This window comes from Aulonocara stuartgranti (assembly GCF_965226115.1).
Source record: "Aulonocara stuartgranti genome assembly, chromosome: 23".
Classification (NCBI taxonomy): Eukaryota; Metazoa; Chordata; class Actinopteri; order Cichliformes; family Cichlidae; genus Aulonocara; species Aulonocara stuartgranti.
In genome coordinates, this window is record NC_138958.1 from 42,939,826 (window position 1) to 42,949,521 (window position 9,696).

The 9,696-nt window shown below is 46.3% G+C and overlaps 1 long non-coding RNA gene across 1 annotated transcript; it reads left to right on the plus strand.

The window, feature by feature from the left end:
- The first annotated feature begins 3,913 nt into the window (after positions 1-3,913).
- Positions 3,914-4,655, plus strand: LOC309701003. Its single transcript, XR_014274832.1, has 2 exons — positions 3,914-4,455; positions 4,547-4,655. It is a non-coding gene; the product is annotated as an uncharacterized lncRNA (long non-coding RNA).
- Positions 4,656-9,696: the final 5,041 nt, after the last annotated feature.

Genomic DNA, 9,696 nt, shown 5'->3' on the forward strand with positions numbered 1-9,696 from the left:
GAAACAGAAAGATAGGATTGACAGAGAAAGCTGATAATGTCCGTTGTGACACCTGCAATCCCTGACTAGAGTTTTAGGTTTTATCAGGCAGCTAACACAAAGAAAGCCTGGTTTAGGTGAACTTCAAATTCAAATTTTATTTGTCACAAACACAACCATACACAGTATGACATGAGGTGAAATGCTTGTAGCTGTGCAGTGCCCGACCATTACATGACAGTAGGTTTACAGTAAGATATACAAATTTACAGGTTACTACAAAATTTACAGTAAAATTGTGCAAATAACAGTAAAAATGTACAAATAACAGTTTACGTAAGAGATTATTAGTCAAAAGAAATTATAAAATTTAGGAAGTGTGCAAGAAGAAAAACCAGAGTGCATGTGGTGATGTGATGTGTGTGAGAGTCCAGTCCTACACCTGGTTCAGGGCCCGAATAGCCTGAGGGAAGAAGCTCCTCCTCATTCTCTCTGTTTTGGCCTCAAGAGAAGTGCTTCCCAGACCTCAACAGTGAGAAGCGTCCATTATTGGGATGGGAGAGGCCCATCATAATCTTCCTGGCTTTGGTCAGCAGGTCAGGAAGCTCTGATCGAATGATGCGTTCGGCTGAGCGCACCACTCTTTGCAGATCTCGTCTGTCCTGCTTGGTGCTGTTCCCAAACCAGGTGCAGATGTTTCCCATCAGGACGCTTTCGATGGTGCAGGAGTAAAAGTTCTTGAGCACCTTCAGTGGCAGATGGAAGTCTCTGAGTCTTCTGAGGAAGAAGAGACGCTGGTGGGCTTTCTTAACCACGGTGTTGATGTGACAGGACCATGACAGGTCCTGATTGATGTGGACACCCAGGTATCGGAAACTGTCCACTCTCTCCACTGGTGTGCCACTAATGATGAGGGGCTTGTAATTCCTGCTTTGTAGTGAAGTCCACGATCGGCTCCTTAGTCTTGCTGACATTAAGGAGGAGATTATTCTCCTGGCAACTTCCTTCATTGTACAAATAAAACTTACATTCAGATTCCCTCTCACCACATATCCAACCCGATATCATGACCAGCAGCTTTACAGCTGTGGCTCCAGCAAACATCAGCTGATACTAGAAATTAATATTAAATAAATTCTAACAACAGCTGATCAAGCTTAAACGTGCTGCTGTTGTTTAGCGTGACATCCGCTGGTTTCCTCTTTCTGGCGCAAAGTGGGCGATAAACAAACAAGAGAGAAAAGCCAATCAGCTGATCATTGATCAGTTTCATGATTGAAGAAGCAACAGGAGAGGCAGGGGGAGAGAATGAGAGAAGAAGAGACGGCTGCAGCGTAAAGACAGAATAACTCCAGCTTTGTGTCTTTTTTTCATTCTAGTTGAAGTACGGGACAAACTGTTTTCCTTTTCAGCTCAATACGAAATGCGTAATATTTTCTCTGAATGCGGGACGATTCAGTTTTTTACGGGACGGTTGGCAACTCTACTAACTAACCTTATGAATAAACTAAAGTTCACTATCAGTAACATCATAGCACTCACCCAGCTGTATAGAAACTCCGTCATGCTAGCTAGCACGCAGTACGAGTTATTGTAACTGACAGTAAAAAGTCAGCACAACGAAAATAAACTCCACCTAAACCTGGTTTATATCTGACCCAGATAGACTGCAGGTCATAACTTCTTACCTGAAGTTCAGTTCACCTGACACTCGGACCGGCGGCCGCCTTCGGTCTCTCCTCCTCCTGCCTCTCCTCCTCCTGCCTCCCCTTTCCATCATCCACCTGCTGGCCTCTGTGGAAGCTCCGCCATAGCCACCACTAAACAACTGATTTACTTTTATACATCGGCCAGCATCTGGCCAATCCACCACCTTTCATTGCTTATACTGTTATTAAAAAAAACGAACAAAAATCATCCCCCCATAAAAACGAAAAATCACCACCGGCATATCAGGATGGCCAGTCCAACTATGGTCGTGCCATCAGTTAACCTTTCGCGTGCTCAGGGTTGCCGACCCCTGCACTAGGTTATGCGGTTGACGCCACGTTTGCATGTTTTTTACTGACCTTTTTGTCGAGTAGCTAGATAGGCCTTTTTGTTTTACATTTCATTTTATGTAGGCACAGGGAAGCTATTGACCTCTTTTTGTTTTATTATTTTTTGGTTTGGCTCAACCGCCCAGTCCTCCTCCCCCCACCTTTTTGTTTTGTTAAGTTTGGCTATCAAGGCAAACAATCAAGCAAGAAAACTAAACTAGGAAACATCAGTTACTATAAGAATAAAACAATAGCATAAGCAACATTGAAAAATCCACCAACGCAAAACACTGGGACAAAGACTCAGAACTATGACACACAGACACTGACAGTCTTCTTGTTAATGCTCTGCCTCTTCTGGATCTTATTTAATTAGCCAAAGTGGACTGCAGTCTTTCATATTCTGATATTATTAATAGTTTACCTGTATTAGACTCTTTCAGTCCACCTGAATCACACAAAACAACATGTTACAAGCTGTTTTGCTGCTGGCTCAGTGAATTTGAATTTGGTGCATGTTACATCTCTCTGTTCAGATATGATGTTGTACTCATTTTTTCCTTTATTCAAATAAGAGCAGTTATTGTTCATTTAATCAAATGCTGCTCAATCATCCGTGTAATGAAAACTTTGATTCTGTTCATGTCACGATCCTGAGTCTTTTGACCCAGCGTTTTGAGTTTGAGTTTATTTCTATGTTTAAGTCCATTCTTCATCTCTATTATGCCTGTCATTACAGTTCTTTGTTATTAGCAGTGTAGGGACTAACGCGTTATTAAGTAACGCGCTACAGTAACTACGTTATTATTGAGGTAACGAGCACGGTAACTCATTATTATGCCAAAATCAGGAACGCCTTAATCGTTACTGGGATTTGGATAGGGTCTTTATTCGTTACTTTGCGTGTTGCGTTCGACTTACCTCGGAAATCAAAACACGGACCTGACAACGATGTGTCGCTGGAGTAAACGGCGATCTGGTTAGCCTCGTCAGAGAAGTCGGCATTCCAATATGGCAATGCCCTCGAAAACTGTTGTTTTGCTGGCCCTGTACAAAAATAAATTACTATTAAGCAGTCATAGCTGCACTCGGTGGGCCGATGGTGATTTTTCGTTTTTATGGGCCGATGTTTTTTTGAACAATGAAAGGTGGTGGATTGGCCAGATGCTGGCAGATGTGTAAAAATAACTCAATTGTTTGGTGGTGGCTATGGCGGAGCTTCCACAGATTCAGTAACATTAGCAAGTGGTGGAGGCCAGCAGGTGGATGAGGGAACAAGAGAAAGGGGAGGCAGGAGGACAGACCCGAGGCGGCCGCCGATCCGAGTGTCAGGTGAACTGAACTTCAGGTAAGAACTTATGACCTGCAGTCTATCTGGGTCAGATATAAACCAAGTTTAGGTGGAGTTTATTTTCATTGTGCTGACTTTTTACAGTCAGTTACAATAGACTATGCGCACCTTAGCATATGCTACTTCCGGTGGGGAAACTCCTGTGGGGCGCTTCGTTTCCGGTGTGATATTCGCGTCTTGTTTAAGGTCGGATTTCCCAAAAACAGTCAACCAAATGGACGAATCAAGCGGTGATTTACAATTCTCAAGATGTCTTGGGCATTTACCAAATATATATGTAGATGATGTTCATCAACTTGTCGATATTTTTCCATCGCGCCTCAGAGCTAAAGAGAGAAAGGACTGAAATTTCTCAGTATTTTTATATAGAGTCCCCTCGTTTATCGCAGGTGTTACGTTCTAAAAATAACCAGCGAGAAGTGAAATCTGCGAAGTAGCCAGCTTTATTTTTTACAATTATTTTAGATGTTTTAAGGCTGTAAAACCCGTCACTACATGTTACGGAGTATAGCATGGTGGGAAAGGACGGAGAGAAACCCCCCCCCCCCTAAGTTTTGTTGGTTTTGTTTTTGAGTTTGTTTTGGATTAATTGCATGTTTTTGTGTTTATTTACGGTTGTTGCACCTGTGTGGGAGGGGAGATTTTACTCTAGCCCAGCTGCCAGTGAGGCGGAGTTGAATACAGGGAGCGGCTGATTGGAGTTCCTCTTTATAAAGGGGAGAGGAAGCAGGAAGTGTTGTTGTTGTTTTTAGTAGGACCTCGGTGAAGCAGGAGAGCCCCGGAGATCCAGGACAAAGTGTGCGCATTTTTAATAGAAAGGATTTTTTTTTTAGCCTGGCCTGGTTTTTGCTTTTAACGAAACGGAGGACGTGGAAAGGAGGACGTATTCCTATGGAGCTGTGAGAGGACGTGCTGGAAAAGAGAGGACGTGCTGGAAAAAAAGGGACGTGTTGGAAAAGAGGAAAACGAGCACTAGACTGGAGACCTCCTGCGCCCCGATAAGAAGAACTGGACCAGCTCGGGGAAGTTTAACTGCCGGGAGGTAATGTGGAGACCCAGCCTCGAACAAAGTTAAAGCCTGAAAAGGTGGGTGGCAAACCTGTTTTAGGGAGCTGCAGGATTGATACGGTTGGTTGCGTGTTCGTGCAGTGACCCTCTCTCCCCTGTTTGTAACTAGGCGAAGAACTCGGACCGCGGTGGTCTTTGGGCTTTGGATCCCTGGCCGGGGTTGTCTTCAGCCGGTAGTTTGCCTAGAGGAAGAACAAATAAATTTTGTGTAACCCATTGCAGTGTGTGCGTGGTGGTTTGTTGCTGGTCCCTACTAGAATTCCTATTCTTTTTGCACGGAGGCTCTCTTAACAGACCTCCCGTAACATTTGGCGTTTGTCGACAGGATTTGTGACCAGTATACAAACCTACCTGTCTTAGACTGATTAATATGGCGGATGAGTTATCTGAAACCAGGAATATGGCGTCACCATTTTTTATCGGTGCGCCCTGGGTACCAAAATTTTGTGGGCTTAATACGAATTATGAAGATTGGGAGAGTCAAATTAGCGCAATGCTCCGTGCTCAAAAGTGGTCGATAGAACAGCAATGTGATTTTGTATTGAGTGCATTAGGAGGAGAATCACGACGTGAAATTCTTATTCTGGAACAAGCGGAGCGGGATACGCCAGATAAAATCTTTCTTCAGCTTAAAGAACTGTATGGGGACAAAACAGCCGTGGGTACCCTGCGTGCCATGTTTTATGAATGTAGACAAAGGACAGAAGAGCCTATTAGAAAGTTCACGTTACGCTTAAGGGAGTTGGGTCATCGCCTGCAGACAAAAGAGCCACAAGGGTTTCGGCGGGCTGACCTGCACCTGCGTGATCAGTTTGTCTTGGGTCTTAGGGAGGGTGAGATACAGCGTGATCTGCGGCGTTTATTAAGGCACGATCCTGACCTCTCATTTGAACAGGTGCGTAAAGAGGCTCTGCAATTGGAAGCGGATGCGCTGTATGGCGTACATGAGGACTCCGCTTGTGCTGTAGTAAGAGGGGATTTAAAGTGGCAGGATACTCTGAATTGGAGAGATAAGTTTAAAGTGGAGATCCTTGCAGAAATGAAGGAGCAAATTATGGATCTCAAAAATACTCTTCAGGAGGAGCTGAGGGAATTTGTCCGACCAGCACCAATGCCACGGACGTTTTCAGCTCCTAGAGGTGAGCGAGAAAGGTGGAACCTTAGTTCCCCTCAATATAGGGGAGGTGTTGAAGTGTCCGAGCCACCCCCGGTGACAAAGCAAACCCCACGGTTAGTGGAGCGACCACGGCACAAGTGGGATGAGCATGGGCAGCCTATTTGTAGTAGGTGTGGAGTTAGTGGACACATGGCAAGAGAGTGTCGGGGCACTTCATCTCAGATGGCTTTAAACGAGTAAATCCAGTCGCTATGGGCCAGGTGATTGGAAAGGATGATAGTGGTCCAACTCAGTTAAACCACCCTCAATTTTTAGGGGCATGCCGTCAAGTAGAAGTATTCATTGATGGTAAAGAAGTGACATTTTTGCTGGATACTGGGTCTAATGTAACATTAATGCCACAAGCCTGTTTTAGGAGATTGTTTGGTGAACAGGAGCCGGGGAAAGAGAGTGATCTTAATTGGCTAAAGCTGAAGGCCGCGAATGGATTGGCTATTCCTTACGTGGGCTATGTGTTAGCTGAAGTACAGGTGGGAGACATTACCCTGAAAGATATGGGAATTGTGATTTCAAAGGACGACCCCAATAATTCTAATGCATTACCTATATTAGGTATGAACATCATCGTTCCATGTTGGGATGTGTTTTTTTTGAAACCTCAGACGCAGACCCAGACCTGGCCTGTTGGCTCGACTGTAGACGCTCAACAAGCGTGGGCATCTGCTTTTCAGGACTGTCAAAGAATTCAGGCAGCTGTCCCCGTACCACAAGTAGGGACCCTGCGACCCGCTTACCGCCACCCGGTGAAGATCCCTGAGCACAGTGAGCAGGTGATTTGGGCTAGGGCCCCACAGACACTGAGGAAAGGACAATGTATCTTGGTGGAGCCATTGGAAGGGCCTAGTACAGTTGCCGTTGCTCGATCGCTAGGAACTGTCTATAGAGGCCGGGTCCCCATCAAAGTAAGGAACCTCAATCCTTTTCCTATTACGTTACGACGTTATGAGGCCCTGGCTACATTCTCCACGGAAAATGTCGACATTCAGGAACCTTTTGAAGTCACGTTTGAGCAAACCAGGCCAGGCATCGTTGAAGTGGGCGTATCCCAGGTGAGCTCGGAACCATCTGGTAAAGCTCCTCACATTGAAGTTATGACACAAGGGCGGTCGAATCTATCTATGGAGGAGCAGGAAAAGTTAAATGGTCTCTTGAGGAAGTGGGGCGATGTGTTTGCTGCCGACGAAGAGGATTATGGCCACACAGATGTAATTACGCACTGTTACGCCCCTAGTCTAGGCGGGTAGGGACGCACATAAGGTTAGAGGAGAGAGAGACAAATCCCCGCCCTGGTTCCCAAGCCAAACATCCAAACCAGTTGTGAAATAAAAAAGTGATTTTATTTAAGGACAAGAAGCATAGCTCCAGGGTGAGCCCAGGCCAAAATAATAAACAAAACCAACTAAGTCCCACCAGAAAAGACTAACTAAACCCTAAGAAAGAAAAAAGAACAAACAAATGACAGAGCTATCCCTCGCTCCCTGACCAAGAAAACAGGAGAAAACGATTCCAAAAGAAAAGGCAGCTCACCCCTTCCGCTTCAGCCCACGAGTGCTTTTACAATTCACACTCCCACAAGTACACAAAATAAACACAGGCTGGGAAAACCAGGGTCAGGACTGCGACGGCTCCACACTCTCTCTCTCCCTCTCTGGAGCTGTCAGAGCGGCTTTTTGAATGTGGTCACCTGTTCCATGGTCCAATCAGCTGCTCACTACTCTTCATTAGGGGAGGGACCTGTAAAGAGTCTTAAACACAGTAAAGAGACAGAACAAACAGCCCACACAGTGTTCTTATGGCCACAGCCGTAACACCCCCCTTCCCAAAATCAAAGACATCTCCTTTGTAGATGTTTTGGACAGTCATGTTTAAGGGAAAACACGGGATAGGGCATCCGCTAACACATTCTCTGTGCCCTTTTTATGACGGATTTCCAAATTGAAGTCCTGCACCAGGAGGGACCACCTCATCAGCCTTTGGTTCGAGTTCCGCATCCGCATTAGGAATACCAAGGGATTGTGGTCGGTATAAACAATCACAGGCGAGGGACTGCCACCGACATACACCTCGAAATGCTGCAATGCAAACAGCAGAGAGAGGGCCTCTTTCTCAATCGTGCTGTACCCTCGCTGATGGACATTGAATTTCTTTGAGAAATAGCCGATTGGGTGATCCACACCATGATGGTCTTCCTGCAGCAATACGGCACCTGCCCCGTTTGCACTGGCGTCCACTTCCAACTTAAAAGGGCGTGCAAAATCAGGGGCGGCCAGCACTGGCGCACTGCACAGGAGAGTCTTAACAGCCCGGAACGCACTCTGACACGCAGAGGTCCACACAAAAGGTCTCAACACACTAGTGAGGCTAGTGAGAGGTGCGACCACGTCCGCGAAGTTTTGACAGAAACTCCGGTAGTAGCCCACCATGCCAAGGAAACGGCGAAGCTCACGCCTAGTCTGAGGGGCAGGAAAATCCAGTATGGCCTGGATTTTGGCCGAGATAGGGCGCACTTGCCCCTGACCCACCTGCTTTCCTAAGTACGTTACCATGGCTTTACCAAAATCACACTTGGCGAGGTTGAGGGTGAGGGATGCCCTTTCCAAGCGATGGAACACATCAGTGAGTGTCTCCATATGCTCTGACCAGGTGTCTGAATAGACGACAATGTCATCCAAATACACTTCACACTTACAGACGCCGCCCAGGACGATATTCATGAGCCGTTGAAATGTGGCGGGAGCGTTGCGCAACCCGAAAGGCATGACAGTGTACTGGAGAAAATGGTCAGGAGTAACAAAAGCAGAGATTTCGGCCGCACGTGATGTTAGGGGAACTTGCCAATAGCCCTTTAACAAGTCCAGCTTGGTAACGAAGGTCGCAGAACCGACCCTATCAACACAATCCTCCATTCTGGGCAGAGGATAGGAGTCAGGCTTGGTCACACTGTTCACCTTCCGAAAATCTGTACAAAACCGTGGGGTCTTATCCGCTTTAGGCACTAGGAGACATGGGGAACTCCACGCACTAGAGCTAGGGACAGCAAGACAATTCTCCAACAGATAAGAGACTTCTGTCTGGAAAAGAGCACGCTTAGTGGGATTCACCCGGTAGGCATGCTGTTTGATTGGAGGATGGTCCCCCACATCGATATCATGCTCCAACACGGTGGTACAGGATGGAGTGTCCGAGAAAAGATTAGGATGATTTTCAATCAACCGACACACGTCATTTCGGACATCATCGTCTACCCCAGTTAAATGTGACCTTAAATCACGTAGGATTTCAGAATTCCTAAGTCGTGCGCAGCCCACAGCACAACCGAAAACCAAATCGTCACCTACTGGGTCATACCGAGTTTCGGAAACCGGCACCCCCACAGTCGCAACTGTTGACACACCACCAGCAAAGTAGGGCTTCATCATATTAATATGACACACACGGCACTTTTTCCTTCGCTCTGGGGTGTCGATGACATAATCCGTGTCACTCAATTTCGCCTGCACTGTATACGGACCACTGAACTTGGCCTGGAGGGAAGATCCAGGGACCGGTAAAAGTGTTAAAACTTTATCACCAACCTCAAATTTTCGCTGCACAGCCTTCACATCAAACTTCCTCTTCATCCTACCTTGTGTTGCACTGAGAGCATCCCGTGCAATTGCGCACGCTTTATGCAAGCGCTCTCTGAAAGAGCTCACATAGTCTAACACATTTTCCTTAGGGGCAACAGTGTCGGACAGGAAGTTCTCCTTAAGCAATCGCAAGGGGCCACGCACTGTGTGACCGAACACCAGCTCAGCAGGGCTAAATCCTAACGACTCCTGCACACTTTCTCTCACTGCTAAAAGAAGCAGCGGCAACCCCTCATCCCACTCCTTTTGAGACTCAAGGCAAAATTTCCGCATCATCGATTTCAATGTCTGATGAAACCGCTCGAGCGCACCTTGCGACTCCGGATGATAGGCACTAGATTTCCGATGTTTAATGCCAAGTGACTGCAAAACCTGAGCAAAAATCCTAGACATGAAATTAGAGCCTTGGTCAGTTTGAACAGCTTTTGGTAAACCAAAAATAGAGAAAAAGTT